Source organism: Rhinichthys klamathensis, unplaced genomic scaffold (assembly GCF_029890125.1).
Source record: "Rhinichthys klamathensis goyatoka isolate OS25496 unplaced genomic scaffold, OSU_Roscu_1.1 h1tg000230l_1, whole genome shotgun sequence".
NCBI lineage: Eukaryota > Metazoa > Chordata > Actinopteri > Cypriniformes > Leuciscidae > Rhinichthys > Rhinichthys klamathensis.
Genome location: NW_026606754.1, coordinates 2,095,001 through 2,101,932, shown reverse-complemented (window position 1 = coordinate 2,101,932; position 6,932 = coordinate 2,095,001). Strand labels below are relative to the sequence as shown.

General features: G+C 40.4%; 1 protein-coding gene across 2 annotated transcripts in view; it reads right to left on the bottom strand.

The window, feature by feature from the left end:
* Nucleotides 1–882: 882 nt before the first annotated feature.
* gria3b (glutamate receptor, ionotropic, AMPA 3b) overlaps nucleotides 883–6,932 on the bottom strand; it is a 180,644-nt gene continuing 174,594 nt past the window's right edge. For both annotated transcript variants that reach the window (XM_056265209.1, XM_056265208.1), the window contains exon 16: nucleotides 883–2,321. The gene's annotated coding sequence lies outside the window, so the exon portion shown is untranslated. The remainder of the gene's footprint in view (nucleotides 2,322–6,932) is intronic.

Genomic DNA, 6,932 nt, shown 5'->3' with positions numbered 1-6,932 from the left:
AAAGCAGAGTAAATCACCTTTTGAAAGTAACTTGAATAAAGATTGTATCAATCACATCATTACACCAGTAGGTGGTTCATTCATTCAACAGATTTATTCAAAAACGCTGATTCATCCAGTAATGAAACAGGTGAAGTATTAATGAGTGAGTCATTCAATAAAAAAAAATCTTTTAATTTTAAATGTACTGCAGCAACTACCGTTATGTCGGAACCTCTAGCATGTAATTTTGTTTAGTTGACTATTCAGAATCATAAACTGCTCTCTCACAAACTATTACCTCGACCTTTCAGGGAAAACGTTCTTCAAGACTGAAAGAGTTGTCGGAAGCTTAGCGAAGTCACGTGACCCTGTTGTAGTTCATTTATAGTTTAGCTTTTTACTTCTGGCGATTATATTTATTTTTTGAAACTCATAAAAAGTTAATTTGTGAATATTATCACGAATAAAATGTGTAGGAATCATAAGCTTTTATTGGTCACAGATCTTATTTTCTGCAGTAATCCAAAAGCCAGTGGAAAATCCTATTGAGTTTTTGGGTTTTTTCCGAAGAAACGTATGGGTTAGCCTACAAAAATACGTCATGACTCTATAACTAGCTTCTCTGAAATTGCCTACCCTGCCTTTAATAGCCAAAATATCACATATTCCATCAAATTCCCTCATGGAGGATTAAGTTAGCATTTTTTTTTATTTGTGCACGTGATGCTGTCTCCATTTGTTTGTTTGTGACAAATAAAAATAAAACTCCAGGAGTAGACGGAGAATGCCGTTGTTGTGTGGTAACTGGTAATCCAAACCCTTACCAGCAAAAAAATAGCCTGCATTAATAATTTGAGAACCACAGGAGAAAAAAAAGCCCCCACACATTCTTCTATACAGTTTTTTTTTTTTTTTTTTTGGTCTTTATTTACAAAATGTATTAAAATTCTTTGTACAAGGCCTCACTATCAGGGCTGGGGAACGGACGCCCACGCATGCATGTCTTACATCAGCCTGTCGCCCGCTCATGTACTCTGGGCTGAAGAAGTGCAGTTTTACAGGAAGAAACAGGTCAAAATATCAACGCTGAAACCCACTTTCTACCGACCCTCTAGAATCTAATGGAAGTCGCAGGGCTTTACTTGGCAATCACAAGTTTTCGCATGCAGATAGAAAATTTGGGAATCCAGTCACTCGTTTTGTGAATCCTTCACTAGAAATGTACAGTTGGATTTCGATTCGTTTTCCACGTTGATGTCTTTTTAAAAGCGTTTCGTTATAAAACTATCTGTCCAGGATCAGCGATATCCATGGAGTCACAGTTTGTTTTCCTTCTCTCCAACACAAAAAAAATAAAAATAAAAAATGTCACAGCAAAATGTAAATGTGCTAAGCTTTCCCGTTAGCTCCGTTTATAAATCTATTGTAAATGTTATTAATCCTAGTCTTGTTTTTCTAAATAATTCACCAAACACTAATAATGCTCATCAAATAAAAACTAAACCTCAAAAGCTTGATTTCATGTGCGAATTATATCCGGAGAACCGTGAGGTAATCAAATACTACATCATAAAAGCCATGTCCTTTTTTTGTGGATTGCGGTTTATCTACATTAATGTGATCCGTTTGATAGCTTGGGTTTCTTGTACAGTGTGCCGTGATAATAACTACAAAAATCTTGGAAGTTCATGTCAAGCGTGTGCGAATGAATGAGATCGTGATTTTTTTTGGTTTTTTGACGCTCACATTATTGAAGGTCAAATGGGGTTTATAGCTTCTGAACTTCTGAGAAATATAGATCATCGGACAAAAGAAAAGCACACGATATACCGCGACATATCCGACCGACTCACGAAGATCCCCATCCGTAATCTGATAAATCAATACACCGATTGAATGAGTGTGAAAGCAAATTTACAGTAGTACAAGCTCGAGCACAATGTCCAGAGAAGACGTCTCGAGTCCGATCGGTGTGCTAAGATCGCAAGTGATGGCTTTATTTCTCGCTTTTAATTTCACAGATAAGATGATGGCATTGATTGGAGCGATGCAATGTTCCTGCGATGAGTTTGCATCAGTGTGTGAGACTCTGAATATTCCATAAGGCACTGAAGAAATCTATCCCAATTGTGTCGGCGCTCGGCGCGACCGAGGTCTTTGATTGGCTGTGGCGTCTGCGTGGGCGAGAGAGGCTGGAGCTGAGGTGTGTATGGAGAGAGAGAGAGAGAAAGAGAGAGAGAGAGAGAGTGGGCGAGAGAAGCGTTGACCCCTCCTGTAGATCCAGCCTTCTCTGTAAGGTGTTTGTCGTAATCGTCACACCACGCTGCCAGGCTGTGAGTCTGAAAACACACACACACACACGATATAAATGAGGACATTGCATTGACTTTCAATTGATTTTATATCAAAAACATTGAAAATTTGTTTTACAGACCCCAGATGTAGTGTAATGTATGCATTATTTTAGTATCTGTTGGGCTGAATTTAAAAGAAAACAATAATGGTAACACTTTACAATTAGGTTCATTAGTTAACATTAGTTAATAGTCCAGGTGATATGTTCACTTTTTCATAAAAGCATGTAACTTGGTACTCTTGTACAGTTTGGGGCCCTGAACAGTTTCAGAAATGGAGCCATCGCAAAAACGCCTCGTGGCGGCCATTTTACTTTCCGCCATAGCCAAATGATGTATTTTGTATCATATCTCCTGCATCAAACATGTTAACACAGAAAAGATGAAGTCTACCTGTATATTTTGATGGTCAAGGATTCCAATGATACTATATGCAACACATAAACTGTTCAGGTGAATGGTGAATTCAGGGTTGCGAGAAGGAAATCACAGTATCTGAGAACCTAGGCTAGACTTTATAATATCATGTCTGTTGCATGCATGTTGTGAAGAGTTTAAAAAGCTTAATCCTTTTGACAATACAGTGACTGTAAAGAGTAGAGTATTCAATATGACCGTAGCAACATAGCTTAAAAAGAATAGGTCAAACACAAAGATTTACTTTAAAAAAAAATCTATTTCAGAAACACGTTTGTTTGATTGTTTTGTTGTTGTTGAACCGATTCTTCAATGCCTCCTTCACAGTCTCCTCCACATTGACAGAGCTGTGCACTTTAAGGAGGCTTTTTTGCATTTGCAATGCCAACAACAGCTTTTCTTGCAGCCACAACTTAAGAGTTTAAGGATGGACTGGCTTGCCTGGGGAAGAGTTGACCACAATGGTCTCCATCGCTTGGGTCCTCCAACAGACTGGGGTTGGAGGCCACCAGGGCGCCGTTGTCGTGTGGATGAATGGCTGGATAGCATTGATGGTTTTCTGTTTTCAGTTGAGAACGGTGTTGTGTAAGCGGCCCCTAAGTTAATACCTAATGATTTTTACAACGGAAATGAATCAATAAAAAACGTACTTAAGCTGGACAATGATTTTCTCCTAGAGCTGCTGTACGACCAAAACAATCTTTGTTGAATGAATTTCCTATTATCACTATAAAGCTGCTTTAAATTAATCTATATTGCAAAAAGCGTTATATAACTGAAGGTGACTTGACTTGACTGCACCAGTGCAACCATAGTTGGGGGGATTTGCTCCATTCCTCCCTTTCTTTGTGAATAACTCAAGACGAGCTTGATCGATGTTGAGTTGGCTGCTGATGCGATTGTAGAGGACAATTGTGAAGAGCTCAACAATGGAAATTACCTTCCTCTGGAATAGGGCTGTCACTTTTGTGTATAAATCCTGTTCGATTTTTGAGACATAACTGTTCATTGAATCGATTGTAAAATCGATTTTCAATGTCTAAAGACGTTTCCATTTTCAACACCAAATATAGGCAAATCCACGGACACCTAACAGGCATTAGGACGAGCGTAAAGAGGGCGCTTGAGACGCGCACAAGTCAGCAATATTCCTGATGATTTATTGGCGTGAAGTTTCGTGTACAATGACAAACAGGAGCGCAACATTCAGGGATTGAGATTAACGCCCTCCGACCCGCCAAATGCGGGTAAAAATTTACTTTGGCGGGAAACGCTGTCAAATCACGAGTCAATTTGGCGTTTCTATATTTACTCACTTTCTTTGCTGGGGAAGTTCGTGTAAGCCAAATCTGCGTGGATTTAGTGCAAATACGCAACTCGTGAGTCCTCATGATATATTAAATACAGCGTATTACGCTGAGAATCTGCGCATTTCTGGCTTACTTGAACACACACGTCACTACGTAACAAATAACGGCGCGCTTGTTCACTTGCATTGAAGTAATAGCGAATATTAAAAAGCATTTGGTTAACAGAAAAGACATTGTTATTTTCCAACATCCTACATGTTCTGTGCACTGTATTGATCTGTCCACCTAAAACACATTTTTGGTAAAAAAAATTTTTTTTTAAAAAGGCAGTTAAAATCGATTCCCTATTTTCGTTTTGGATACTTGTGTTGGTTGGTCCGATCAATTGTGCAATCGAGTTTCGAACGTAAAGTGACAGCCCTACTCTGGAATGCTTTTTGGAGCCTTTGACAGAGCCATGAAGGCCTATGTTGCCATTTCATCTGCATTTCAGGTATCCCATAATGCCTTTTTGCCCCTGGTTGTAAATTCAGAGGCTGTGTCACAGCCAGTGAAGGCATGGAACACAGGAAGGGCCTTGGATTTGTCAGGACCCAGAGACTTGGCAAGTGAAGTTCTTGCCAGTCCTAAATGCCACCCACAACTCCTCAAGGTCCATCTCTGACACATGTGCTATGGCTAGAACCACAACAGTGGGTCCACAGTGCCCAGGGTGATCTTTTTAAATCCTTTTCTTGCAGCATTCACCGGATAGAGTAGCATCCTTGTATGTGCCTCTTCGTGTGTGCAAGGTGTACTCTGATCTGATTCTTGTGGGTGAGATGATTGGGTCCGCATGTGTAAACAACTTGTTTGGTAGTCGACATTTCCACAAGATTCCTGGCCAGAAAGTACAAGAGCTCTGTTTTGTTTTTATCCACTCTCAGTAAGCCTTTCCCGTGTGTTTGTTAACTTTTAAGTTTTTTTCATCCACTCTTGTTCTTGTCCCCTTTCCCCACTTCTGGGACTTTAAGCTGGTAACTTCATAGGAGTCCCATACAACATCCACTCTGTTGACCAATTCAAGTTTCTCTTTAATATAAGGTATGAAGATCTTGCTGGAAAAGTCATTGAAGGTTTTAGCTACGCCTGGTTTCAGCATGTTGATGACTGCTGACCCATATAATATTTAGACCTCACTGTTTGTTTCGTGAGGCACTTCTTATACTGTTTCCTAGGCAGATCAGCCTAGTTTCCCAAGCGTAGTCCACCATGAAGTGAGAGTGATGGAGGGTAGGCCTGATTTCCGTTTTTCAAGAAGTTTTCTTGGTTCCCATCACGGGTCTGACAGGCAATGTAGAGTCTGGAAAACAGTGCACAGTCATTTTTCAGCGAATTTTGTCTTGGACTGTCTTCTTATCGAAGCTATTATAAAAAGAGGGAGCTTGTTCCTCTTCAAATGGGCAGTGATGCGTTTTGTGCCCAGCATCCTCTCTGCAACAAAGAGTTTGTACTGCTCTTGTCTTGGCCCATCCTCTGCAACTCGAACAGCGTCCACAACAGCTTGGTCTGCTAATTCTCTTGAGTTCAGCTTCAGAAGGTTGTTGGTCTCCTCTGCGAAGGGGTTTCCCCTTTCCTCAATCACGTCAACCAACTCAAATGTCTTGAATTTCAGCTGGACAATTTCGACCTGTTCATGATGTCTGTTTTCAGAGACACCCTTACTGCTGAACTCCATGGCATTCTCAAACTCATCACTTGGTATGCTTGGTACACACTACAAGATATTTGGGGTGATTTTGAACCAATTTCTCCCCTTCCGACAATGCCAGATAAAGTCCCGATTATCTTGATGGTTCTACAAATGATCTTATCAGATTTTCCTCTGGTGTGAGGTGTGTTAAGAATGACTGAATCTGCTGTTCTGAACGTCGGAACGCCGCGTCGCTCTCACTATGGAACCGGCAGGAATCAAGCGCGTCTCCCCTGGAGTTCTTAGTCGAGCCTGCTAATCACAAAAGAGAAAGGGGCTACACAATAGCCAATAAAAAAATAGCACTTTGTATCTGGGTAAGATTTAACGCAACAAAAAAAAAGCATATCCTGGATTTGTTCACGTGATTCTGCTACAACATCTTCAGAAAGTTTCGTTCACCCACAGATGAAACCACTGGAGCTCGAGCATCACTTTGAGCACAGAGTAAGTCATGATCTCCTGTTTTAATGTTACAACAAATTCACAACTTGTTTGACACAAACAATGAAAGCTTGACCGCTGTTAGAGAATGTGTCCCAGATAATTAGCATCAGTTTTTCATGAGTGTCTGTAACTTAGCCAACAGTTTTATAGCCTGTTCACTGACAACACCTGCTCAGAACAAGTGGTCTTGGACCAACGTTAGTCATATTTTCGTTATCACACGATGACTGACATATTGTCACATTATAAACATCTCTCTCTCCAAATAGGCTTAATAATTTTATTAGCACTAAATAAATTAAAGTGTATTGCGTAGTCGATGTTATAGGTCACTAATAAAATCATGTCATATATTTTATTATTATATCCTGGCCATAGATGCATTAATCATTGCATCTGTCTTTCAAAGATGGGGGGTGTCACTCCTGCCTGTCTTCAAAACTTGAGAGCCCTGTGAACACACCGGAAAACCCAAGTCGTCCGACGCTCAAAAACTGCCCGACGGCCGACCCCCGGCTTAGTGCTTGGCTTAAAAAGCAATCCATACACGTGCCAGTTGTCCGCCATGTTTGTTTACTTTAAAGTCACGTTTGATGCAAGAGATTTTGCGGGATTTCCCGTGTTCACAGGTATTTCTGTTGTCTGTGAATGGAATATGTTAGTGTGTGGTGTGCTTTCCTGGTCACATTC